The sequence below is a fragment of the Xiphophorus hellerii genome, chromosome 22, assembly GCF_003331165.1.
Source record: "Xiphophorus hellerii strain 12219 chromosome 22, Xiphophorus_hellerii-4.1, whole genome shotgun sequence".
NCBI classification, from domain to species: domain Eukaryota; kingdom Metazoa; phylum Chordata; class Actinopteri; order Cyprinodontiformes; family Poeciliidae; genus Xiphophorus; species Xiphophorus hellerii.
In genome coordinates, this window is record NC_045693.1 from 23,012,779 (window position 1) to 23,040,778 (window position 28,000).

General features: G+C 38.6%; 1 long non-coding RNA gene across 4 annotated transcripts in view; it reads left to right on the top strand.

The window, feature by feature from the left end:
* The window catches only part of LOC116712595 (uncharacterized), a 119,129-nt gene that overhangs the window by 41,997 nt on the left and 49,132 nt on the right, over positions 1-28,000 (top strand). The window contains exon 4 of one of the 4 annotated variants that reach the window (XR_004337577.1): positions 1,606-1,750. The exons of the other annotated variants lie outside the window; for them this stretch is intronic. This is a non-coding gene — a long non-coding RNA (uncharacterized LOC116712595). The remainder of the gene's footprint in view (positions 1-1,605; positions 1,751-28,000) is intronic. 4 annotated transcript variants of the gene reach the window in all.

Below are 28,000 nucleotides of genomic sequence, written 5' to 3' on the forward strand. Positions count from 1 at the left end.
AAAAAAAAAAATTAAGCAATTATTGACTTAAAACAAGCTTCTGTGTCTTGCTCAGAACTTACTTGTAAGTTGGTTTTGTCTCATTTCAAGTGCACAACAATATTAGTACACTTGAAATGATCAAAAATACTAAAAGTTTGTCAGTTCTCAATGATAAAAAAAAAATATGAATGATGACTAATTTGGGAATTTGGCACTATATCATCCTCTGTCATTATTTATTTATTTTTGGCCTTTTAGGAAGCTTCTATGTAGGGAAGAAGGAAACTAACAACACTGGATAACTGCTGTATTTTTAGAGACAATCACAAACACAGAAACAAACACTCTGTGTGCATATGCATAAAAAACAAACAAAACAAAAAACAAAAACACGCCCTACGCGTAATATGCGTAAAATTGTTTGCATAAAAAAAAAAAAAAAAGCCCCGCAACACTGAGCGCATCAATACACGAAATCTTGTTTGAACAAAGAGGCCCGGGAATGAAACGGCACTTTACTGGAAAATAGTCGAGCTTTTCCTGCGTACAGTGCATATTTATTTTACCCTCTTTCTTTTCTTTTCTTTTTTTCTTTTCTTCTGTCAAACATGTTGTAAAAGTTTCCATGGGGCTTAGTGTTTTTCCTGAAATGTGAACACAGTCGTATATTCTCCGTTTGTGTGTCTGGATATAATTGTTGCATGAACGCATCAGCGCGTCCACTCCTGCTGTGACATCTGAAATCCATTAGTGGGGCTTATTACCAGGGACTGTGCAAGCGTGGAGAGTTGCACGGAGAAGACAGTGCCAAGCACTTGAGTGCTGCGCAGAGCGTGCTGACAGTTTAGAAAGCTTTGACTAATACTTGTTTTTTCAGAGCATTTCAAAGGTTCAATTTTCTCTCTTTTTTTTTTTTTTTTTTCGAGGTACAGAGATAAGATTTATTCCCATGGTCCTCATATCCGGGAATAAGGGAAAATGCTGACGGCACAACTCTACTTGATGGATAAATTGCAAAAATTATATAAACAATGAAATGAATCAGGCAGTAAAAGATGTGCTGAATCACATATGATAACAAAAAAACTCAATGCTTATAATTAATCAATATGGCTCTTTATATATTTTATTTGACAGGAGCACTGGGGAAAAAATGGCTCAAATGATTTTAAAGGTTGCTGACCACTGGGATAGGTAAAGTAAGTGTAATTAGCAATATTCAATTTCAACCTTCGCACAGAATGTTTCTCCTCTCGTTTGCTGGACGTTCAGATTTTTTAAATGATGCAGTGAAACAATGCTCCCTGCCAGCAGTGCGTGATTTTTTTATTTTTATTTTTTCATGAGGGTTATGTAAAGCCTCCATGTGAGGTGTTGTTGGATCAATAGCTTTATTCCAAACACACACGTCTCTGTCTCATTGTTTACGTCTGTCTGGAAAAAAAAAAAAAAAAAAAGAACCAGGGCATTTCCCAGAGGACGCGTTACCTCGGTAATGTTCAGGTTTATTTCACATAAAGCATGAACGCAACCTTTTTTTTCTTCTTTTTTTTTTTTTAATAACTTGTTACTGAGTGGTTAAAAATTTCAACCTGATGTTTGTGTCGTCTTGGACATCATTAGGCAACCAGGGGAGGGTTCCTGCTGCGAAGCAGGACCAGCTTTAGGGAAATGAGATATTGTTACCGCTCTGACTCATCCCGCCCCGGTTAGAGCACACACGGCTCCCCACCCAGAGCTGCTGCCACCCTCATCCAGTCTCACGCAGGTAAACACTCCCACACCTATTCACCTCTCTCTTTCTCTCGCTCCTTTTTTCTAACACACACATTCAGCTGTGTATCCATCAGCACGCTCTTTCATTTGGACGTCTCATAATCATGTTTACCGACTGGATGGAGGCCTTTGGCTCGGAGGAACTAAATGGGTCACCTTGACTGATGTGATAAATCTGTTGTCATGTTTTGCCCCTCGTCCCTATTGATTCACATTTAAGCTTTTAATTGTTATAATAAGTAAATATTAGATGTGTTAGTTCGTCTTTAAGAACTGCTGCAGAAGCGTATGATTTAAAGGGAATTCTTCAAATTGTCTACCGACTTGAATAGAGTTTGTGGGATTGAAGTTTGTTAAAAAAAAAAAAAATCTAGATTCGATGGCACTATCTTATTAGTGGCCCTTTTTGCAAACGACTTTTTACAATGAGTGTAAGGAAGGGAGCTGGTTTATCTATTTAAATTTAAAGTTCTAACTATTTTCTATAAACTTCAGCGAAACCTTTGAGCTTTTGGGTTTATTCACCAGGATAACACTGAGGTGTGTTTGCAGATTGTTCTGAATGCATCGAAGCAATTTCATATTTAAGAAAACATAACTCTCGCAGGTTCTAGGTCACGAGTTAAGGACAGGTTTAATCAAATGACTCAGTCTGTCTCCGATTAGCCAAATAGACACGAGTTGTTCCTGGTTGCTATTTTAAGATGAGTGTAATCTTTTTGTTTTTACCTTTATTTTTCTATTATTAGTGTGATTCAAAGAAGAAACGACATGTTTGCATTTATTTAGGTAAACAAGAGTTGGAGGAATCTTGAATGTGGCACTCAGTCAACTATATTTTCCTTTTAAGCAGAAATGAGGATATTTAAAATGTAGATTTTCTGCTTTCTCGAGAAATTAAAAAATGTAGACGTCCTCACAATAACAAGACGGTTATTGTAAAGTAAAATTATTGAAAGGAACTGCAACATATTTCATTTAGTCTTTTTACAAGATAAAATGTAGCTCTCTACTATATCTCAGAATATAAGTCAAACAAACTACTAGAAGTTCTTTACACCAGAGCCACGCCCATTTGCCTTGCCCATGGGCACATCGTCATGCGACTGGAGAGAGCTGTGATCGAGCCCCCGACTTCAGGGTCACAGGATGATGTCTCCTCTCACCAATTCAGTTGTATAATTCGGCGTTTCTCAGCTGATTTGCGGTTAGTTAATGTCAAACTGGTGAATCATTCATTTATTTTCGCTCTGAACACTGAGCCCTTCTGTGATTTATTGTTACTTTGTACACAACCGGCGTCCCACCGTGTTGGCGATGGCAGTTTACAGTGGTCAGCTTTAATTACTTTTTATTAGCAAGTAGCAGAGCTTGTGATTCGAACACCAGTCTCTCTCTCTCGGGGTGTGCCTGTGTGTGTGGGTGTGTGTGTGTGTGTGTGTTCCCTGTATGATGAGGAGACCCTCACCTCACTGAAGTTTGCTGAAGGCGGCCAGCGGTTCCTCGTTCTTCAGGTTCTGTGACAAACAGAGCAGCTTTGCTACATTATATTCTCTGATAACTTCTTGCTCTGTTTCAGCTAAATCAGAATCAACCTGTGTTCTCACTGCAGGAAGAAAAATCCTGCTAATCCAATTTATTTTCCCCATATGTGACTCTTATCTGATACTTTTTCTTTTTTGCATGAGTCGCATCACTTCAGATTTGTTTTTCATGCCATGTCCTTGTCATCTTCACACAAACACATAAACAGATGTTTCTTTTTAAAGAAGCCTCAGTCTCATTGGGTCACGTCGCCGCACTTCTGATTTTTACATAACTGCATGTGATGGTTTTACCTTTTTTTTTTGCGCCGGCGGAGGCGGGAAAGTTGTAAACAACGGACGAAACAAGCATGACAGATGTTGCGTTTGTGCCTCCGTTGCCTAAAAGCATGCATTCATTGTTTCAGCTGTGTCTCTTTATTCGCACTCTATAGGCTACTGGCTTCCTGTTACTAAAAAAAAAAAAAAAAAAAAAATCAAAAGTCTTTCCACAACAACATGATTAAATATTACAGCAGATACTGTTTGTGTAGCTAGGCACAGTTTTTCTGAAAAGTGCTGCATGTGTGTGTGTGTGTGCGGCTCAGGCTATTCTAGACTATTCACTCTGGATTCTGATGGATTCCGAAAAACAGCCACACTAAAAAAACACAACAACAAAAGAAACAAAAAAATCTGATCTCAATGAAAACTGTTGGACCACACTTGGGGATCGTTACCTAAACGATCACTAAGTGGACACAAGGTGGACGTTGCCTTTGTGCCCATGTCTACTTTGGTGAAAGTTTTTGAATATGCAGCTGTAGGAAGATGATTTATTTTGATCTAAAGTCAGTAGGTTGGTGCTGGGTTCATGTCATGTCCTTGTCATTTTCATTTATCTAAAAAAAAAATAAAAAAAAATTGCAGAGCTTCCATTTATAATTTAATCTGAATCACCGTTTAACCGCCGGAGAACAAATCTGCGCGCAAATGAGTCGACCTTTTTTGAACAGCAGATCGGGGTTGATTGGTGAGAAACTATTTCTTTTGTGTGTGAGAAAATCTTTGTTTTATTCAACTGAAGTAAACAATTTACAACCAATAATCAAGTAGCACACATTAAACTCAATGGACAACAGCTGCGTTTTATTCGCCAGGTTGCCGCTTCCAGCTGCAGAGACCTTCGAAAATGCACGCAGGCTTTGAGAGTGACCCCGATTTCAAAAGTCTGAGATTGAACTAGATGTTTTTAACTTTCTTTTTCAGGTTAGATGATTTTTAGAACCACTAAAGGAACATTTTGACCCATAAATGTACCGCTTACACAAACAGCCGCCTTTAGGCTTTTTGTCCATCCAAGATCCATTAATGAAGATGGATTATTTTGCAGTTCATATTTTTTTTTAAAGCAGACCTCTTCGCCAGTCATGCATTGAGCTGAGTGAAATAATAACCACCTGGCCCGACTCTTGTGACAGAAATGTCACTTTCCTTTTTGCAGTTTAGTTGCATTTCCTGATGTTCCACATGTTGTGAGCTTGGCATTTACAGAAGAGGAGTGTGACCTTTGAACGTCAGTTTATAAAAAAAACTCATTTGAATGCTGCACGCAGCTGTAAATAGTGTGTAAATAGTGTGAACAGCACACAGGGATTTCTTTTTTTTTTTTTTTTTCTTGTGTCTGCCAGAGTTTAAAAATATGCAGAAATGTGGCTTTACAATAGAGAATAATTGTGTGTGAGTTGAATTTGGTTCATAAGCTGCTTTGTTTCGCAGTTGCAGACGATTTAGTCTTTCGACATTTACTTGTACACACAACATAGCAAAACACAGTTACTCAGGGCAATTGTTGTCATCCACAGCAACCTTTACACCTTCCACATGTCGTCATGTTTAACTCACAAACATATCTCAGCTATTAATTGACAGATCGACTCAAAGTAGTGCAAAATTATAGGGGCGTTTAATTAACATTTTTTTTGCTTTTCTGGAAGAAAACTGTGGCTCAGTCCGTTCCGGAATCACCTTTTTGCCACGATAAATTAGCAAATCTTTTGGGATATGCCTCAGCCAGATTTACACATCTGGATTTCAGAGTTTTGTTTGTCCAATATTCTTCCCAAAAATAACTCAAGTGCTGTCAGACCAGATTGAGGATCTGTGTCGAGACTGTGGAAAAAAGTTTGTCACAGATGTTCTCGGCATGGAATTTAACCTGAATTTAACTTTATTAATCTTAGTGTAAAGTGTTACCAGCCTCCCCGGCTCTGTTGAAGAACGCCTCTCCAGAACATGATGCCGCCGCTACTATGTTTTACCACGGAGATGGGTTTCTTTCAACAATGTTTCTTTTTCTTGCCACTCCTCCATCAAGGACAGACATGTGGAGTGAGTGACAAGTAGTTGTTTTGCGGATGAATTCTCTCGTTGGAGTTCCTCCGGAGTTCTTGGCTGCTTCTTTGATTCATGTTTTCCTGTCACTTGAAATAGATGGAAAACTCTCTATACTAAATATGTTAATTCTGGAGACAGTTGCTTTCTAGTCTTGCATTTTATTTCAGGGTGTCAGACTGAAGGACACTTATTTAAATTTTGCACAACACTTTACAATTTTAGTAAAACACTCGAGTCAAAATAAAAAAAACAATAAAAAAAAAACATGAATCTATGAATCTTGTTTTTCCCACTTCACCAAACCTTTGTTTTGGTCTGTCACGTTAAAAGCAACACAGTGTTTATGACCTGTACACTTGTATGGGAACGTGATTATGGTCTAAATGTCAGTCAGTCAGTCCTGACTTGCTTAATTCTTCACATTAATATATATGTATATATTTAAAAATCAACCTTTATTGAGATTTGAAGCCAGAGGCTACATTTAAAATACTATCGGAAGAGCTAGGTGTTGTTGCCACCAGATAAGAAACCTTTAAATGGCTGCTCCAACTTGAAAAGGTGCAGAGGAGGCATGCAAGAGAGATGAAAATGACAGAAAATGAAGCAGATAAGTCAGAGAAGTTGTTTAGAGTTCAGGTGAGAAGAGTGTGTGGGCAGCCGGAGAGAAAATGTTTAAAAATCTGCTGGTAGCATCTCTGCCTCCTGCCAAACACATCTCCTTAAATAGTAAAGCCTTGTCTGAAACCCACAAGCCTTTTTTCAGTTTTGTTTTTCAGAAGAAGGTGTTAAAAAAAAAGAAAAAAAAAGAAAAAGTGTTGGTTCACCTTAAAAGCTGGTAAAACGTTCGTGTTCGCGGAACGCTCTGAGCGTCTGCCCCTCCTGCCTGCTGATTTATCAGAGGCCAGCTCGTCGCCTTGCCACTGTTCTCTCCAGCCTTTTGCAGATCTCAAGCCGCGTCAGCGGTAAAGCGGCGCCTCGAGTCATCTGAGAGCCGCGCTGTCCCGTTACTCATCGGCTCCGATCAACATCTCTCTAACTAACTGGGAATCCTGGCCAGGACCACCCTGACCACTCACAGAGAAAGGAATGAAAGCAGAGATTTCCAGTGAAACTCTCTTCACATAAGCCTAAAGTGTGATTTCAGTCTGTTTTCTTTTGTCTTTGAAAGTTTGCTGACAAGTATAATCATCCAGGAACATTAACTACACCAGTTGCTGGAGAAGTTGAGAATCAGACACAAGATAGATGTTTTGAAACCTTAAAGTAGTTATCAGCTGCTTGTTTAAGAGACTTTCAGACTGAAATCTTAACTCATTTTGTGTTGCTATGAGCAGGTGAGACAGGAAATTGCGTGGGAGATGTTTGCAATAGCAGCAGTCCTCAGAGTTTAAAATTGCGTGCAATTCAACAGCACCAACACATATTGTGCATTTCTCTTTTTCTGCTCCCTGTGGAGAGCCTGATGGAGAACAGCATGATTTTTATATATATATATTTTTTGAACAGCTAAGCAGATATGTAGGTGGGGCAGCATGAGGGGCTTAATTTCCATCCAACATGGTGGACCGTCGTGATGCAGCGCAAACAAACCTGAGCTGCTTGTGGAGCGACAGGGAACCAAATCCTCGACGTTCCGCACCGAAGGAAAACAAAGGCGACATTTGACATTTACCGTGATCAGTTCGTCCTCAGCTACTCCCAGCTTAAGCTAACGCGTGCGTTTTCTGCAGCGTGTGCAGTAAGTCGTCAACTGATGAGTAAAAAATGTGTTTCCGTCCTTTAAGTGACAACAGACAGACCGATGGACTCGCGGCTCTGCAAACTGTAACCACTAAAACAACCACATCGGCCACTTTAGATGAAAACTGAACTTTAGAACCGTAAGGCTTCATTGTTTGGCTTTTATGAAGAGACATTTGGAGCACCAACCCTCCACCCATCTTTGCGTCACATAAAGTTCACTGAATCTCAGTCGCAATTCTGAATTTCTACACTTTTTCCTTTTTTCCTTTTTGCAGAGGATTATGTTTATTTTTGAATGAAGAGCCTCTACTGTGGAGAAAACATCTTATGTGGTTTTAGGAATCAAGTTTGACTTTACTGTGACAAAAAAAAAAAAAAAAAAAAATCCCGTAGCAAGTTGTATTTCTCCACAGCATAAATATTCCTGGATATTTGACCACTCCTTTAGTGGACTTGTCAAACTTTTATTGAAATAAGTTGGTTTCCATTTAGGAAGCTGGTTTAAAAACCCAATGCTTAAAAGCAAATAGGTGTGGGGTCAGGGCTTTGAAGACACCATTCCAGTTGCTTACCAATTATTCTGACCAAAACCAGCTTTGATTTGAACAGAGCTGTGGAAGCATCCAGGATGTCCACGTTTCATTTCAACAGTCTTGCTGTTGCATTAAGGTAAAATTAAAACATTTGGAGATCGGAGCTGCTATAGAATGATGCCACCACCACTGTGCACACGTGGTACAGCGTTCCTAAGTCTCCTTGCACTTCTGTTCTGCCACTGTGGCCAAATACCTCATGCCTCGTCTTCTATTGACCATACAGGTTTGTGTTGATGTTAAGCTAGCTTCCAAACAGGCGTTTCAGTAGTTTCTCCTTGAAACGCGGTCCTGGTTGGTTGCAAACGACAGCATTCGACACAGGTGAGCGTAAATGTGCTGCCCCCGTAAGCGGTCGACGGCTGTCGTGCATTAGCGGCACTCAAAACTGTTTTACCGGATCAAAAATCCCACCTTTTCGGCCGTTGAACACTAACCGGGCCACAGGCTGGGTCAGACGATTCAATTTGAATCCAAACCAAAAAAATCAAAACTGGTTTAGAAAATGTTGAATCAGGGGATGAGTTGAATCGTTTTTTTTTACGGAAAGTCCTCCGTAAAAAAACGAACCCAAATCTGTTGAAAAGTTACGGACTAAGCCTGAAATCTGAGTCCAGTTTATCTAACCAAGAAGAGTGGTCAAATTGCAAGTGCAAGTACATATATAGGCACTTGTATGCATAATAAATTCAAACTTCTGCACCATCTACTTATTTTATAAATTAACTTAAGATGTCTGTTGTATGTTTATTCCATCCTGCAGCTGGAACGGTCCAAATCTATCAGTAAAGACCCAACCTTGATCATATTCATGTCCTTGGTGACTGGATGCCCAACCTCTGATCAAAACTCTACTAAAAAAGGAAATGTAAAAATAAAGCAGTTCCTGCTGTTGCACATCCACCTGAGCTTGTGGGGAACTCTCCGTGGGTTTTAGGTGCAATGTGAGAAGAAGACAAAGTCTGAGTCAGTTACAGCTTTTGACCGCAGCAGCGACTGAGTCAGTCCCAAGCTTAAGTGCTGGGTTTCCAGAGGAGATTTCCTCCGCCTTAAAAGCAACGTATTATTCCCTCAACCTCTGCTTCACGTGAAATTAAAACATGACAACCTAAACAGCAGTGGCTTTGCGGCGACTTTTCAGACGTGGTGAACATACGGGGCCATCCGAGAGCGCACAAAGTAAGGCTGACGGGGAAAAAGAAAAGATACCTCGACTCTCTCTAGTCTTATCACAAATCAGGTTTTACTGAATCGCACACAGCTAGAGTCTGGGTGTTATGGACTTTGAATTTTATTGTGAAAATGATGATTTAAAAAAAAAAAAAATCTCTTTTAGGTAACCTCATGGCTGTGACAGCATTCACAGCGCCACAAACGCAAATGTTGTTCTTCGAAGAAAGCTTCTTAATGACTTACTTAAAGAAGTGTAATTTATATCACTGAGCTGCACATATTTTGCCCATTGAATTCTATTTTTAGATTTACTTGTTGATGTTCTCGTCAAACAGTGGAGAAAATAGTAAATAAAACTTCAGTCAGTTTTCTTACGAAATGAGTTGAAATTTTTCAAGACAAATGATAAATCTAAATTGTTATCACAATATATATATATATATATATATTTGTTATGCTAAATGATGATTGATAGAAGAAATTCATACGTAGAGCGAATGAGCCGATAGGTGGAACGTTTTAATGTTCACAGCTAGACCGCTCACAAAAACAGCTACTGCTGGACGATAAATTGTCCCTGAAATTATTGCGATAAACCGTAATATTGTCGTATGTAATATAAAGATAATATAATGATAATGGCAGAGCAGCGCAAGTTCGCCCTCTCAGAGAGTAATGTACTTTGAATTTGTAAAGGATTCTTAATGCTGGAACTGGAAAACATTTTAAATATCCAAAATAAAACACAGTAACCAAAAACTATGAATAACAAAAGAACTAAAAACCACAAATATTCCCCCAAAACCTTAAATAAAATGGATTATTAAGTCTCCAATGAAATTGCCTTTCAAGAAATATTAATCTTCAGAATGGAAATGATGAAGCTCATTTTAATTTATCCTACGATTAGTTGATTAGTTGATTAATCGCTTATTGCGGCAGGCTTGGTCACAGGTGTTTTAATTTAATCCCAAGGCTTCTAACAGAAGCAAAAGCCACATGAAAAAAACAAATAAAGTAAAAGCAAGTAGTCAACCAAAAGAGCCTTATAAATAAATAAATTAATTAATAAAAAGAAGGCATTGACATCAAATGATTCCTTTTTCTCAACTGAGTAGAATGCACCAGTGCGTTTCTGCTCGGCACAAGCCGTATAAAATAGGGAATCTGTGTTTCTATTTATTTTCTCGAGCTGTGCTCACTTGTTCCAGAATTGTTTGCCCGGTTTGTTGGTCTGGTCTTCATGTCTGAAGAGTCGCCACAAAGCCACCACTGTATAGGTTTATTGTTTTAGAGTTAACTGAAGCGCGCACAAAGGAAAAAACATGCAGCGTTTTTTTGTTTTTTTTTCCTGCACGAAGGAACCTCTGGGAATCCACTGCGAAAACCTTTTTACTCTAAAAGAATCAGACGGTGTACGTTGGAGGCGGGTCGAACGCATCAAACTGTGCATTTGTGAGTGCAGCCGTGTGAATGTGGCTCTAGTAAAAAAAAAAAAAAAATACTCTGTGGTTGGTATGAATAAAAAAGCATCATGTTTAGTGGATTGTTGACACTAATAAAACATTTAATTTCTTCAATTTTCCCTTTTGATTTCCTCTTGAAATATTTTTTTTAACAATAAAGCTCTCATGCTGGCTTGGCACTTTAAATTCAAACGTCCTGCTTAAGTTGTTTTTTAAGTTTATTTATCAAAAACAGTATTTCTTTTCTACCGCTGCTAGTTGGATAATTAAATGTTTCCTCAAATTCGAACACCGATGAAAAAGAGCCGTTAAATATTACCGCGCAGGACACAAGCCGACCATTTTAAAGCCTTTTGGATACGGATGTTTTAGGGACATAAACTCGTGAAGCGTCACTCAAAACATGTCTTGTTTTGCTCATATTCTCTGAGCGTTTTCATAAACTCCAGTGTGTCATTTTAGGATATTATTTGACAGACCAGCACTAACTATGCTTTCATTAAAAATGGATGGGAGATGACACAGGGTTTCCATTTTGTTTCTACTACACTCATCAATCTTCAAGTCCAGATGTAGATGTTCAATTGGGCTTAAGTCTGGACTTTTACTGGGTCATTTTAACACATGAATGTGATTGGATATAAATGGCTGGTGTGTTTCTTGGCCTTCAATTATGTGCTACATGGACGTGGATCTATTACATAAAATGTCTAGAAAACACACAGAAATGTGGTGTTGTAAAGTGGCAAAATGTCAAAAGAATAATTTGACATATTGGTCAAAGCAGAAAAAATGTTGTACATCATGTCAGCATAAAATTTATTCTCCATCAAACCAGAAGAAAGCAAACATTTAGTGAAGTGTACATCTCCTTCTCTGACAGCTGAGAACTCAACCCTGGCTTTCAGTGAGTTAATAGTATTTCAAAACTTTTTATTTTAAGTCTGAAATTGCCTAATCACCGAGTGCATCGTGGGAAAACTGAGCCTTTGCTACAAATCTGCTAAATTTATTCAGTTGCTCTTCTAACTCTCCCAGTGTGAAGCATGTGAAATTTGTCAAATGCAAATCTCTCATCCGTCCCGCTCATCACAAACTTACATTGTTGCATTTAGTGAAGTGTACATCTCCTCCTTTGATACCTGAGAACTCAACTCTGGCTTTCAGTGAGTGATTATTAATACAAAACTTTTTATTTTAAGCCTGAAATTGCCTAATCACCGAGTGTATCATGTGGGAAAGTAGAGCCTTTGCTGCAAATCTGCTAATTTATGCACTTGTAGCTTGTAGCTTTCCCAGTGTGAAGCGTGTGAAATTTGTCAAATGCAAATTTCTAATCAGTCCTGCTCATCGCAAACTTACGTTGTTGTGTTTTTGCACTTCTCATTATTCATGGGTAGCAGAACAAAGTGTTGATTTGACCAAAGGGCCCATGAGCATGCTCTCTTTTTGGAAAAAGCCTTTTGGGTTTACATTCTGTTCTTAGTACTAATAATTAGTCTTTTAAAGATTCTCATTGGAGGAATTTCGGCTGCCTCTTTTTTATGCAAAATTATTCTAATTCAGTTTCTCTGGACAGTTTTAACCACAGTTGCAAACTGATGAATTTTGGTTGTCCAGCCACTTCGGAAAAGGTTTTATCTGCGTGGTTATAGACCAGGGGTCTCAAACTATCGTCCCGAGGGCCAACTGCGGCCCTCGGGACGATAGTTTGTGGCCCCCGCCTTAATATGAAAGTTTAATGTTAGTGCGGTCCGCGAGTTTGATATAATTGGCACTTTTCAGTGTTGTGTGCAGAGCTGAACGAACTTACCAATCACGGTGGAGTATATTGCTCTCGGGGACCTATTTGCATTTTCTATGTGTCATTATTTGCATGCGGTACATGCGCAATTTTCGTGTCCGCTCCCGCTTCACATGCTTCAGCATCCAGTCTAGACCCGGAAGTTGCTGATCAGTGTAACGTAATTAAGGTTAGGCGCTGTAACGCTTGGGTTGTGTTTAAGGGAGGAGAGGAGGCGGCAGATTCGTCAGGACGGTGAAAAACTCACAACCACACTGGTACTGGGAATTCCACAGTGTTGTCCTTTAATAAACACGCTCTTCACCAACCTTACAAAGCCGGTTGAACGGCTGCTATATTATCAGACATGAAAATTGAGCAGCATCCAAACAACCCATAACATTACTAAAAAGTTAGGGAGCTAACATGTCCGTCTAGCACGTTTCTCCCACGCTCTCTACAGAGAAGCCGTGGCGCATACTTCTGACATCATTAGCAATACTAGAGTATCTTAAAGAGACACTACACAATTACGGCTGTTACAGCGCCTGACTACGGCCAAATATGGTAATAGGCAATCAGAAAGGTTCGGCTGAGGAGACCGTGTGTGTGAATGCGGCCCAGCCTCACCCAGACTCTACCTCCAGCGGCCCCCGGGTAAATTGAGTTTGAGACCCCTGTTATAGACTCTCGTTGCTGTTGACTTGAAGGCCTAGAAATGATTTTTAAGCCATTTTTCACCAGACTGATAGCTGTTTCTGAATCTGATTTTGACCTGTTGAATGTCACTGCAGATCTGTTAGCCCAGCTGCAGACAGGTCCTATTTATATCATTTCTTGATTGCACACGTCTGACAGGAATCCAACCTGGGTGCGAATAAGGAAACCGAACCAAAAAAACCTCCCCCCAAAAACAGCTATTAATGACTGTCAAACCATGATTTAAGAAGGGATGAAGCTTTTGTAACACAGTAAACTGTTTTGTTTGTACAGCATTTTTCTCTTGACGTGTAAAGTATTAATTTGAAAACTGCATTTTGTAGTCATTCGGGTTCTCTTCATTTGACGTTAAAATGAGCTTAATCTGGAGCAGTGAAGGGTGATTAAAAGGAAGCATCAAAAGAAGCGATGTGGAGCAGGATGAATACTGTGGCAGTGTGGTTGTGTTTTCCTCCCTCTGTAGAAAGGGAGACAGTCATCCACTGTGACGTTTACAGAATACTCCAGCTCTGATGTCTGTGGTTTGGTTTGTGTTCAGATTAGGGAGTTTGGTGAATTCCGGATGTGGAGCTACAGTGGGATTTTGCCATTTCTTCATTTTGCCACGTTATTATTCATGTTACGCAAGTAATCCATTTAGAATGTGTTGAGACAAATACGGGTCAGGAAAATGTTTCTCTTTTTCTTTAGATGTTGATCCGCTAAGATCATCTGCCTCCTTTCGCCTCATTGCCAGAAAAAGAAAAAGAAAAAAAAAAAAAACAGCAAAAGTTTTCAAACTACAGTGTAGATTTATAGTCAAAAACAAATCCACAGTAAATAATCAGTTTTACCTTGCTAAACGTGAGTCTAGTTTGATTTACATATAAAATAAACTGAAATTATCTCACTGTTTTGTCAGAGAGCAGTGAGATAATCTCATGTCATGGGTGGTTGGACAGTGAGAGAGAGAGAAAGAGAAGAAAAAAGATTAAAGAACTCACCACCACTTTCTTATCAACTGCATAAACTGTGTGGTGTGTGTTTGTTGTCGAGACATGTCCCACTCGTGGTTGTCTCTTCTCCTAGACCGTGGGAGGCCAGCAGTGTTTCACATCAGGACAGCTAGACGTCTGCTTGCCACCAACACACAGACGCGCAGATGTGCACACACTGCGCTGCGATGCAGAGACCAAGTAGACACACACACACACGTTATGAAACCGGAGGGGAGGGGGAAACAAAAAAAAAAAAAGCAGAAATCTAAGTTCAAGGCTCAAGCCTTACCTCCCACCTGACCAGATCGGTCTCCATGCCGACAGACGCTGCAACGCGTCTGATGTGTCCGTGCAAAGAGGGATCTTTGAGGCTCTTCAACTTTTGTGCACATTGCTCATGTTTATGTGATGACGATGGATTATTTCTGTACCTGTGCATCAATTAGTTGTGACTTTCTCACAATGGCATAAAGGAAAGAAACGCAGCAGTTTCATTACTGCAAAAAGACAAAAGTTTGCCGTGTGTTTTTGGTCTAGTTTCTAGAGCAAACATCTTGGTACACTTGAAATAAGACACAACTAATGTGCAAGTAAACTTTTCAGCAAGAGCTCATTTTGAGTAAATATGTCCTTAATGTTGATTATAAAAAGTGGTGTAGATTTTTTCCAACAACGCTTTATTCCCATGTTGTAAGTGAAATAATCCACCAGTACCTTTTTTTAAAAAAATCAATTTTAAGGAATTATTAAAGAAAACAAGCTCCTTTATCTTGCTGAAAAGTTATTGTAAGTTAGTTTTGTCTTATTTCAAGTATACTATTTACACTGGAAACCAGACCAAAAGTACATAAGGTTTTGTTTTTTTACAGCGAAGATATCACTTCATTCACACAATGTTTTCCAAATTTTCTAGTAGTAATACTATTAGATTTTTTATTATATTTATCTTTGATACATACTTTTGCAAAAATATAGAATATCTGCCTCTTTTTTTTTTTTTTAACAGAAAACAGGTTTATGGTTAAAAGCTCTTACCAGTCTATCAAAAGGAAGAGGCTTCTATCCTGGAGGGGGAAAAAAAAAGTCTAATAAATTTGTATTTATACTTTCATATTGAAGTTAAAGGTGCAAAACCAGAAGCCTGACTTCAGATCAAAGGAACTTTGAAATTTGTAGCTGGTGTTTTGCTGATGCGCTGTTCTGAGGTCAGCTGAAGCTGCACTATTAGGAAAACATCCGATTGTGTTTTTATTGAGTTTTGCAACCACAAAATCTGTTGCAGCTAACCCACGTTCTGACCCCTCTTCTCTTTCTAATTCTCCTTCTTTGTCGTCACGTTGTCGCTGTCTGTGAGCAGAGGGGTCGGACGTGACGGAGGGTGTGTGAGAAGTGACTCCTTCCAAATGGTTCATTGTGTTGTTGCATGGAGAGCATGGCCGCGTGAGACTCCAGACGTAACAAGCTAACAATTATTGTCGATTGCAGCATGAGTTTATTTTTGCCCTGACTGCAATTCCACATACTGAGCCGCTTTTTAGTCTGTTTAACAGAAAACAAAACACAAAACATTTAAGCATGTGGACACAACATTAATACACAAGTGTTTTTTTGGATGTGATTCGTTTCACTCAAAAAAAAAAAAAAAAAAAAAGAATTATCGTTCTGCGAGGAGCGTAAAAGGAATCGAATGTCATGTGGAAAATGTTTTTCCGTTCATGCCATCAACTATTCAAGTCAGTTTTATGCGTTTCAGCAGCACACATGTGAATAATATGAATGTTTCCTATCTTGTAGTTTCGAGTTTCTCAAGGTTGTTCAAAGCACAGCTCTTAAAATTGACTTTTTATTTTTATATATTTCTTCCTACATTTGTTTTTACTCAGGGCCAAATTGATTCGAGATAAAATGTTATGACTTTAAGATGGGCAGGATGACATTTGCTGGGAGGTTTGACTGTTTTCCTCCTGATGACTCTGCTTCCTTGACTTTATGATGTTTTCTACTGCAGAGGTTTTAAGAGTGAGGTAAAGTGGTCTAATTTACCCACTTTGGATTCATTTATGGATGTCAGCGTGACTCAGCTAAGATTGAAACCTTTCTGACACAGAGAACTTTGAGGATTTTTTTTTTATTTAATTTTTTTTTTTACCGTAGATAATGATATTTTGTTCCCAAAGAAAAAAGTAATAAAAAATCAAGAATTCAATTTGAAACGTAAATTCTTCTGCGCTTTATGTGATTAAATAAGTATTTGTATTTGTAAATGTAATTAACAATTGCTCTGGGGTCGTCAGAGAGTTGATCTTGTTCAAGCCACACCCTGCTTGTTTGAAATTAATATAGAAAGAAAAGTTTCATTATCTCAACATTTGTTTAAATCGACTCCTTTTGTAAATGAATTCCTCACAGCTGGGTGCAAACAGAGGGCTTTTCTAGGCTGCAGGCTCAATCATTTCGGGATCCTTTAGACTTTGCATATAGTGAGGAGAGTGGGAGTACGTAGGACGCTCTTCTGTAAACTCTGAACTTGGAAACAGTTTGTAGTTTTGTTTTCCTTTGGATCATTTTAATTTGTGACCCAGGATTAGATTTCAGTCGCTACAACGCGGGTCACTTCTTTTGCAACCGGCTCTACGTCAGATGCAGATCTCTGATTAAACACACACACACACAAAAAAAGCTTTTCCACAGAGACGACAGTGCTTTCACGACTCGCGCTTATAGCAGGCTTGTTATTTTATGATTATTTCTCCAAGATATCCTCTCGGCCTGTGGTTGCTTTCATGATTTCACTGAATGACACGTGAGCGCAGCCTTCCTGTCTTTCAAAATGACTTCCTGTCCTTTCATTGGAAGACAAAGCTGTTCACTATATGCTATCTGATGGAAACCACACATTGGGCCTTAGGTTGCGGTTCCCTTTCCAGTCATTTAATGTCTGAGCAGCCTGACCGTATTCTGATCTGAGCACAGTTTGGCTGAAATGATTCAGAACGTTTTCTTTGTATTTTCAATATTAACAGATGCTCACATCAATTTTTGTTTGACTACCTTATATCAAGGAAGACATGTTAGTTGAAAACTCTTCTGTTAAAATGAAAGATTTGTTAATCATAATGAGTTAAGAGGTGGCTGTGTCATATAATTTCATAAACACAAGCTGTGTTTTACAGTGACGTAAAAATGAGTCCCTGTATAGTTTCCATCCGATTTTTCTTTTGTCATTTAAATGCATCGAGCTCATAATAATATCAGGCAACAATTATTTAAATAAATAAATACAAAAAGCAGTTTTCAAGTCATGTTTTTATTTAATAAGGTAAAAAAAAAAAACAAACAAAAAAAAAACACAGCCAGATCAACCTGAAACTAATTGAAAAAGTAATTGACCCTTAACCCTAACAACTGTTTGCATCACTGTTGGCAACGGCAACAGCAGCTGCCGTCAAAGCGTTTTCAATGACTACCAGGTGGCATTACTGGCCTGTTTAAGGTCATGCCAAGCAGAATCAAGTCCAGACTTTTACTAGGCCACTCAGAACATGGTTTATGGTTTTGTTGAATCACTGTCCTGCTGCATAACCCGAGTTCACCTGAACCGATGGTTGGAGAGTCACTTTTAAAATGTTCTTTTAGAGAGCAGAACGGTTCAGTTCAATTGTCCAGAAGCAGCAAAGCAGATTCAGACTTCACACTGCCATACATCTCCATGTTGGACTTTAAGTATGATGACATTTTTAAAAAATCTATATATATTAAGAGAGATTGCATTTATAATTTGAGATGATCAGAAATAATAATAATAATAATAATAATAATAATAATAATAATAATAATAATAATAATAATAATAATAATAATAATAAAAAAGCCAGAACTAAAATAATGGAACTTTGTTTCTGTTCATGAAGAAACCAAAGAGAGTAGATACATTTTTACTCTTAAGAAAACATAGCATGCTGTCAAGCTATAATGAAGTATATTGACTCTATAGAGTTTTGTATTGTTATAAAGATAATGTATGTTTTTTGTGTGTATTGCTTGTTTTGTGTTTTTAAAAACGCGGGGGAAGTCGCTGTGGTTGATTGATGCTGAGTTACTTAATGTTGGACCGAATTGACTTGTAAGAGAAAAAAACAGGTATAGACTATATAATTGTTTTTTTCTTCCAGCTACTCCTTTTCATTCCAAACTTTTCTTAATATCAACATTGGACATGTGCATTTTAAACTGTAAACAAATGAAATAAATAATTATAACTTAATAAACTGCTTGGTCAGTTTTATACCATATCAGGCTTATGATTGGCCAAAGCATGAGGTTTATTAGGGATTGATAATTTATCAAATTACTTTTACACACAGGGCCTGGTTGTGTTGATATCTTTGTTTTTTTTTTTGTTTTTATTTTACTTTTAAAAAAATCTTTTGAAAACTCCTTTCTGTATTTACTCACATTATCTTTGTCTGATATTAAAATCTGTCGATCTGTAAGGACGGAAACACTTCCTCAGAACACCGTGTCTCAAATATTTGACCGATTACAAACTCCTTGACTGCTCTGGCGGCAGCAAACCAGGAAACAGCGCGAGCCTCACGAATGCCTGTTGTTGCCTTTGTGTCCCAAACCGAAAGTAACACAGAGCAAAACCAGCCATTACTAATAGAGCCGGTCACACGGCCAGGCAGCACGCATTTGAATAGAGCTCACCTCTGCTTGTTGATTCCCCATTGTTACCTGTTGCTGGGCAACGCCGGTGATCAGTCATATGTGAAATATCTTGTGATTTCAGCAGGTGGATCTGTTGGACGCGGCTCGCTGGGAGTTCAATGTCCTTTGAAAATCCCCAGAAAACCAAAGCGCCCGTCGGACGAGGACGTGATGAATTCACGCCGACCTCCTCCTCCCCCGCGCTTAAGCAAAGTGCACATTTTTAATTAATGTTGCATAACACTAAGCATGGATACCTGCGACATGACATTTAAGAATTTCACGTGATACTGACTCATCAGCAACAAAAGCAGCACATCACATCCGGGCTCGATTGTGACCTGGCCTTTTCACTCTCTTCAGGTTCCACACAACAAGTCCTTAGTCAAAATGACGTGAAGCATGATGCTTGTCTGCACGGCTGACCAACTGAAAGGCCAACATATTTAGAGCAATAGGAGGATATTCTGCGTGAATTTGAATGTCGCAGCTGAAGATTTTAAATTTTGTAAACTTTGGAAAGAAGTTTAGACAGGATGAAATTCTCATCCTGTCTGGATTGTCAGTCCTACTGAGGCCATTTTATTCTCATACTGTATCTGATTTTTTTGTCTTTTAAAAGAAGACAAGATCCACTGTTTGGGTTAAATTTTGTTCACTTGCTTCCAGGCTGTTACTGATGTGGCAAACGTTAACGGAGCAGACATGCTCTGAATGCGTGGCTTAGCAGATTCTCCCACCTGAGCTGCTGCTCTGTGCAGCTCCTCCACAGTTAGCACGGCTCTCCTGGCTGCTTCTCTGAGTCTGGTTCTCATTTCGTGGTTTTTGTGTTCACTTTTACCACGCCCTTTATTTTCAGATGATGGATGCTCATTAACATGTTCAAACGTTGTAATTTTTGTTGTTGTTGTTGAACCTTGTTTTAAGCTTCGTCCCTGACCTGCCTGCTGCGTTCTTTGTTCTCCTTGATGCCGTTTGTTTCCTAACAAACTTCTGATGGCTTCAAAGAACAGCTGGATTTATACTTATTTCTAAAATTACACACATGTTGACTGTTTTTTTGCTTTGTTTGTTTTTTTTAACCAGTTTGGTGACTTTTCAAAGCAATTTGTTTGCACTGGGTTTTATTTTGTGCTATCGAAGTACCAAGGGGCTAAATGCTACGCTACTTTTCTTTTTCTTTTTGAATTTTTTAATTGAAAAATCATAAAACACTTCTACTTTACAACGACACACGGCTTTTAAATTGGTGCATTCCAATGAAGTGTGCTGCGGTTTGTGGTTGTAGCGTAAGGAAACAAAATAAGGTAAAAAGCACAGCATGTGTTTGAGTTATATAAAGTTTGCTTCCCTTGATTTTTGAGAACTGTGTGGTGTTATGCAGAAGGGCTGATGAGTTCCCTTTACAGATATTTATTATCCAAAGACCTCCCGTTAGAAAACACATGGATCACACCACTTGGTGTCGAGCACCTTGATTGTAAAGTGTGTTTTCTTTTTCTTTCTTTTTGAGGTGGATGAGAGTGTTACTCATTCACTTTCTCCACATAGTTTTTCCGAGCTCAACTCTCGATCTGCGCCTTGTTTTACGCCAGCTGCAGACGGGCAGGTTGCGCTATTAGTCACGATGAGTAAAGTTCAAACCACTTGATTTAATCCATAATACCACATGATCCAGACCTCAGCCGGGGTCACCCGGTGCAGATCTGTAAAAAAGCAATAAAAAAATAAAACTAGATAAATACATCACAATTTATTAGATACATTTCTGAGCATCAGGGATTACTCAGGAGGAGATGACGTGAAGTAAAAACAGAGAGTTTTTCTTGTGCAGAGGTGTGTGAGGCCTTGCTCTCCTCACCACTTCAACACTTCGAACAGATGGTGGTGTCATTTTCACGTCTCACTTCAAAATGGAGTCGGCCGGGTTTTTTTTTTTTTTAGGCCACAGCTCTCCCAGGGACTTTTAGTGTGCGTCTGTGCAGCCTCCCACATATCCCTGCTCTGTCAGCTCGGAGGCAGGTCGACACGCACCACAGCCTAACCAACATGTCTCTCTGTGTGTCACTTTTCTCTGTTAAGTCTTCTCTCTCTTTTTTTTTCACACACCTGTTTTTTTGTTGTTGTTTATTTTACTTTTTTCTTTCACTTTTCTGTCAATTCTTGTGGGACAAAAAAATAAAAGAAAAACACAGAGGAACACGACAGGGAGGGAAAGAGAAGCACATCTTTTCTTTCTCTTTTCTCTGCCTGCTCTGAAACCGAATCAAAAAGAGAAGCTTGCTTTGATCGACGAGGCATTAAAGGTGACATGATTCAGACTGAGCCCGTCGTTTAGAAACCTGTGCTTAAAAACTGAAATGTAAACTATGACTGTTGCGTCTAAAGCTTGATTTATGACGGAACATTTGTTTGTTTTTTTTTTCTTTATTTCTTGCTGCGTGCGTCCAGAAGCGTCACAGTTCGGCTCGGTGTGCTGACATTTCTTTTTTTTTTTTTTTTCTAATTCTTGCTCGCTTTGTTTACAGTCCCTCTATTATTTTACCCTTTCACTTCCATCTTAAATTATCACCAGTGAAAAAACACATGAAAGCTAATTTGTGCGTACATCTTCAACTTCAACTAGATTGTTTTTAAGTCTGCTTTTGATCATTTAAACCATCCTATTAAATTTCAAACTTCCCCTATTTGTTTATGTCTTCACTCTCCTCTGAAGCTCACATTTTTAATCCATCCAGCTCTTTTGTTCTGCCTTTCTTTCTTTTTTTTTTTCATACCTTCCTTCTCCTTTTTTTAACGTCAAAACATACGCGGCAGAGGAAAAGGAAAAGGCAGATTTCTGCTGCTCTACCCTCCAGCCTCTCATCCTCTCGGCTTCCTTTTCACTTTTTGAAACGCGCGGCGCCTGATCGCATCAAAGCCCCAGCCTCTGCGTCTTCTCTCTTGCTTTCTGACTAATTGCGATAGTAAAAAAGACGCCGAGTAAAGCCGCTCTGTCTCCCCCCTTTGTATTTTTAGGTGACACAGTCATGTCGGACGGTGTCACGTTTTTCAGGTGCGCCCTGCAGATCGGCTCGGGTTCGACGGTCGTCCCCCCCTCCCCGGTGGCAGCTGCTTACGTCCCACAGAGACAAACCCAGTCTCTGCCGTCTCGGGAAAAATTGTCCACCTTGGTTCTGATTTGATTTTTGGGTTTCTGCTTTCGGCTGACGCTAAAAAATTGTAGTCGGTAGCTTTTCTGTTTAGTTTTTTTTTCTCTCTCTCTCTCTCTCTCTCTCTCTCTCTCATGAAGCTCCTGTTAGACACAGGCCCCTGAAGGTTTCTCCGGGTGCCAGAGTGTGACAAGCCAAACCAAACAATTGATTGTCGAGTAAAAAAATAATGCCAAGTAATTATGGAAGCCCGACCCGGTGCGAAAAGTGCGGTTTGTTTGCGTTGGGTTTGTGTTTTTCGATAAATAAAACTTCGTAGTAATAGTGAAACTCTGAATCAGAACGAGAATTACTTTGTTCGATGAACTTTTGAGGGTGACATATGAAGTTTTTCGGCGGTAGTAGGAGGGATGTTAAATGTTTGGAAACAATTATTTCTATTTTGAGGTGCATTTATAGAGGTGTTGCTGTGCATTGACATTTATCTCAAATAGGGAGGCATGAGTTTGTTTGTACTATTGTTAAAGTGTTTCGGAGGCGGCATTTAAATTGTACTTTGCGAATAAAAATTAAAAAAAAGACACAACAAGAACAGTTAAGAGAATCGGCTTTGAAATTGCAAAACTGCCAAAAACCTGACGTGATATTTAATTTATGCTGGTCACACTGATGTATAAACTGTGGCATGTGGCTGTATTTTTGTTTTAATTGGTGTCAGACTTGTTTTCTTCTTATAAATAAATCCATAAGTCATTCTGAAACCGTGATGCTTTGGAGTGATAATATTACCAGAGCACCAGGGGAAATTTGCCTTGTGAAATGTTCGGTTCTCTGACAACCCACTCAGTTTCGACTGGAAAAAAAAAAAAAAAAAAAAAATCGTTTAACCTTTTCAGCAACAACAAATGCAGGCTTAAAAAAAAAAAAAAAAGAACAAGACAGAGAGAGAAAGAGAACAGAAAAGAGGAAAAATAAAGAAGAAAATAAATCTGAAGTGATAGTGGCTTGAATATTGTCAGGTTCTCGTGGTGTTTCACTGCTCAAGTGGTTCAAATAGAAAATTATGCTGCTGGCTACAAAGAGTTAAATTTTTTGAATGATCACAGTCATCCTAAAACACAGTTTGAGTCACTGCTTTTCTTTTGACGTTTTATCTGAATGCAGGCGTTTTTTCTTTCTTTCTTTTTTTTTCCGGCACCTCATCTCCAGCCTTACATGCCTGAATGAAAATGCCTTTCAGCTCGATGACAAACCAAAAGTTTCAAAATAACGCATTCAGTAGTTTTTCGCCCTACTCTGTCTGCAGAGTGTGGAATAAAGTAAAATGCAATTTCACTGCTGACTGGATCATTTAGTTCACATCTGGAGTTTAAGTCTTTGGGTAATTATGTGTCAAACACAGGCTGTTGCTTCTGTGTCATCACACCTTCGACTAATTCGTTGCTGCAAATCAAATTCTGCCTTTAATATTAATCCAAATTTGATTCCTAGATGAATAAACATCAAGCTGTGGTGAACACACAGACTTTTGGTGACATTTGGAAACTTTTGAGGCATCTGCTCCCTGTTGCTGTCTGTAGCCTCTTCTCCTATCTCTTGCTGTGTTTTTTTGGCTCTCAGAAAAGTTTTTCTGAAAAGGCATTAAATGTCACACACCGTTCATTTGGTCCCCCTGACCTAAAATGAGACAATAAGTAAATATAAACATGTTCACGCAGTTTCAGAAAGGCATGCTTGGGGCCGTGGGTGGCATCAGCTTGCTGCTATCGGCGGCTGTTAAACCGTCTCCTTGCATCTTTGCACAGCTCAGTGCTTTCACAAGTAACTAGAACCTGTCTTTTTTTTTTTTTTTTCAAATTTCTAAAATTTATGTACAAGAGCATAAACATAAAAGAAAACTATTATGTGTTTTGTTTGTTTGTACTCGAGAGTCTCGGCTTGTTGTGGCTTTTGCATCTCACAATATTCCAGCCACAGCAGTGTGTGATTCTGCCTGCGTGTGTAAATGCCTTTCTACATATATGTAAGTAATATCTGCATTAATAATGCAACGGCTAGCTTGTTTTTGAGATGAGTAAACATTTGCTTTTATTTGTGACATTTTATGCGTGTGTGCGCTCCATCCTGGACACACAGCATTTTTTTTTTACACTTTTCTCCGCTGAGTACACACAGCTTTTTGGATGTGTGTGTGTGTGTGTGTGTGGGCGTGGGTGTAGGCGTGTGTGTGTATGTGTGTTTCACATATGTGCTGCAGAGATCAAATTACTAATATGTGTAAAATGTGTATTTCAGTATTGGTATTCACTTGTCTACGGTCTTTCATGTGTATTTCTGTCTCTCTCTATATATTTTTATGTGCTAATAATTGCTGTATAGTGTGGGCTACTGTCTGCTATTTGTGTTTTAAGAGCATTTGCAACGTGCGGTTTTGTTCTATTGTTTTTGTATATTTAATTATATAATTTCAGTATTTTTTTGATTTTTTTTTTTTGTCTGAATTTAGGAGTGAATCCTTTTCTGTAGAGCAGGTGTGTTTAGTTGCTGTTTCCTATGCTTAAGGCACATAATGATTACAAAAAGTAACAAGAATAATGTGACTCATTAAAGTAGCATTTTCTAAATGTGGCTGGTATTTTTGCATGTGTTCCGTTTTGCCCTAAATTTGTTCACATTCGTGTTGTGAAAATGCATGTTTGCTCATGAGTGGGGTCTTATATTTCTATCTGCAGGGCTCAGACAGCATGCACAACTGTAGTGGTGTGGGTGTGTTGGAAGTGTAGGGGTGCGCATGCATGCTGTTGTTAGTGTGTTCATGCAATTTATGTGTGAAGTAGGCCTTCACAAACCTGTTACTTGGCCTTTGCAGAAATATAAACCTGAAATATTGAAGTTTTGGGTAGGTTGTGCTGCTTTTTTTAAAATGTATTTTTTGCATTTGAGGATTATGTTCAGAGTAGCTCTTCCGAGGACTGTGTGCAGAGAGGGGCATTTTTGTATGTATCAGATGACCTTTAGTGTAAACATCATAGCAGATGAAATCTTAATCCTAGTTTGTAGACTTAAAGTAAAAGTTCAAAAAGTGTGTGTGTGTGCGTGCTGAGCAGCGTAAGTATGTATTTGCATGCGCATGGGTGTGTGAAGGAGTTTGTTCCCTCTCCGCTCCGCTCATCATCTGTCCCGCCTGACATTTACACATTCAAATCAGAGACTGTTTATCCGCTGTTTTGAGACACATGACAAGATTTCTTGCTTTGTTTAAGCTAATCACCGGCGTCACTGCATGCGAAGACATGCATGCAAAGGCTCACTCAGCACAGATGTTTTGAAATCGAGCTGAAACCTCGCATCTGTAAGACGGCAACTTTTCAGGAACCATAACAAGGGTCCTGTTTTAACCTCATCACTGTGCAGTTCATGGGGTTTTTTCTCTCTCTCTCTCTCTCCCTTTTTTTCTCTTAAATTTTAAATATATTCTCAGCTCAAGTGTTGATTTTTTTGTGTGTAATTGACTTTAGATGTTCTTGCTTGCTCTTAGAGTCTTCTTCTGCTTCTATATCTGTTTTGATTCTGTGATGCTTGACACATTATCAAATGTCAGAGTGTTTTTTTTTGTTGTTTTTTTTTAGAAGTCTGTTCTTTATTTCCATATTATCACCTTTGTACAATGTGCAGTTTGTGGCAAAGGGAGGAGTTACCAGCTCAGCACAAATTGGGTTTTGATAAGGTCACACTTGCATGTAAACAAGAGCAAGGTCTGCAGGACCCCAAACAAAGAGAGTTACACAACTGTTTAGATAAAAAAAAAAATAATAATAATATAAAAATTAATACATTTCATATTCGGTCATATCACTCATAAAACTAATAATTACCTCTCAGCTTTATTATGCGTTGATGCTATTATCTTTTTGTCCCCAAACCTTTTTGTCTTTCTTTATACCTTTTTATGTTTTAAATGAACATATGATTCATAAGGCACATTGACTTTGACTTACTTAATAATCTCAGCTGGAACAATAGCATTTCCTTTTACTGACTGATGAAGGCAACAGCTGAAGGCCAATAACTGGAAAAAAAAGATTAGTGTCCCAAGGAAGCCTTTGAAAATATTTAGTTTGTTTAATAAATTTACTTCCTTAGTCGGAGCGTCCCGCTTATTTTGGACTGGTGAAAATAATGTAAATGAGTTACAGAAGTACTAATTTCATTTATTTATCTGCTTTTGTCATCTTAGCGCTGCATCAGTCAGATGTTTGTGACCGATTTGACGTCTTCAGTTTTTGTACGACTGTCTCCTGAAAACTTTTGTATTTTCAGCAACTGTGACAAAATTAGACACAAGATCTCCATTTATTATATTTGTGAAATTACATGTCTCTGCTTAATATTTCAGAAATAGACAAATGAGTATGGAGTTAGCATTTCAAACTGCCTTCAGCATCGTTTATTAGCCGTTAGCGGTACTAGTTCTTGTAAATGACAGTCTGTGTATTCTCTAGAGAAGTACCTTCTTTATCTTATCTCTGAGATTTCCTAAAGTCTGCAAATGTTTCTAGATTTGACATGTACGACATAACTGAAAGAGACGGAGAGCTCAAAAAGACGAAACAATGCAAGTTTGTCACATGTTGTTCAGCCTTTCTGTTATCTGCTCAAAATCTGGTTTTCTCTTTCAGCCTGAATGAGCCACAGGCACGGTTTGAGGTGTCGCAGAAAATATAATTTCCTTTGAAATGGCTTCTTAGTTCCCTGTGCTTCCACCGGCTTCACCTTCAACAACTCACTGATACTGAACCTAGCTAGGCTAAACGTCAATCTTCTCTCTTTAGTAACTACTTCCACTCCTTTTGGCGAAAAAAATGGAGCTTTGATTTTGACTTTCACTGACTGGAGAAAATATGTCACTTTTTAGTTCCCCAGAAGATCTTCTTAGTGCACCTAATTATTTTATTTGTGAAAAAAATTCCCCCTTTTTTCATGTTCCTGACAACTTCATTTCTGACAGGAAACACAACCACTCATATCTGTGTTGATACATCAAACACTCTCATTTTTTTTTTCTCCCCCCTCACAGTTTTTAATTACGCGATCATCTGTGCGACACGGCTTGGATTCGAAACGTATCAGTGGAAATTATTTAGATGATCTCATTACTATTACTGTATCTGTCATCAGCGTGAATAAGCCCTTCTTGCACCATTTTTGGGTCCGTTTTTGGACGGGCTCAACCTCCTGAAACTAAAATTCAAACGACACTCACGCATGCAGATATCAGTCATGTTTTCATCTCTAGATTTCACCTCCTCCCTGTAATTTTGACATTCTCAGTTGTGTAGTTTCGTGTGATGCATTTTAGGGTTCGCGTTCGCTGCGATATTGACGTTGCTCTGCTTGGCTCCTCTCCCGTGCGGAGGAAATAGTTTTTTGTCTTGTCTCCACAGCACCACCATCACTTCATGACTTTGTTTGGGTTCGGTTAAGTCTGTTGCAGCAGCACAAGAGTCTGTGTATCAGAAAATAAGCCACGGTTCGTTCTGAGGTTGTTTTTCTCCTTTATAGTGGGTGTGAAGGTGTTTAAGTAAAACATCTTAAAGCCTTACCATATCCTGCCTGATATGAAGTACCTTCCAAACCACATGCGCCAGCATGCTCTGATTCCTACGTTTGTTACTTTTTCTCATGTCACACTGAAGCAGCATAAACATTATTGTGAAATAATGATGTTGCATATTCTTATAAGAGACATAACTGGAGAAATGTACAATTAAGAAAGACACAATCGTGACTTGGAAACTTAAATGAGCAAAATGGTAAAAAGGAGACATTTTTACTTAAATTTTTGTATTAGAATAATAGTTGACACAACTGTTAAATATTGCAGCCAATGTAATATTTGGTTATTCAAGCTACAGTAGCAAACCATCTAGCTTGTTTTGTAAAATAAAAGCTATTCCATCATATTATATGTTTCTAAATATATTTTTTTTCTTTAAATACGA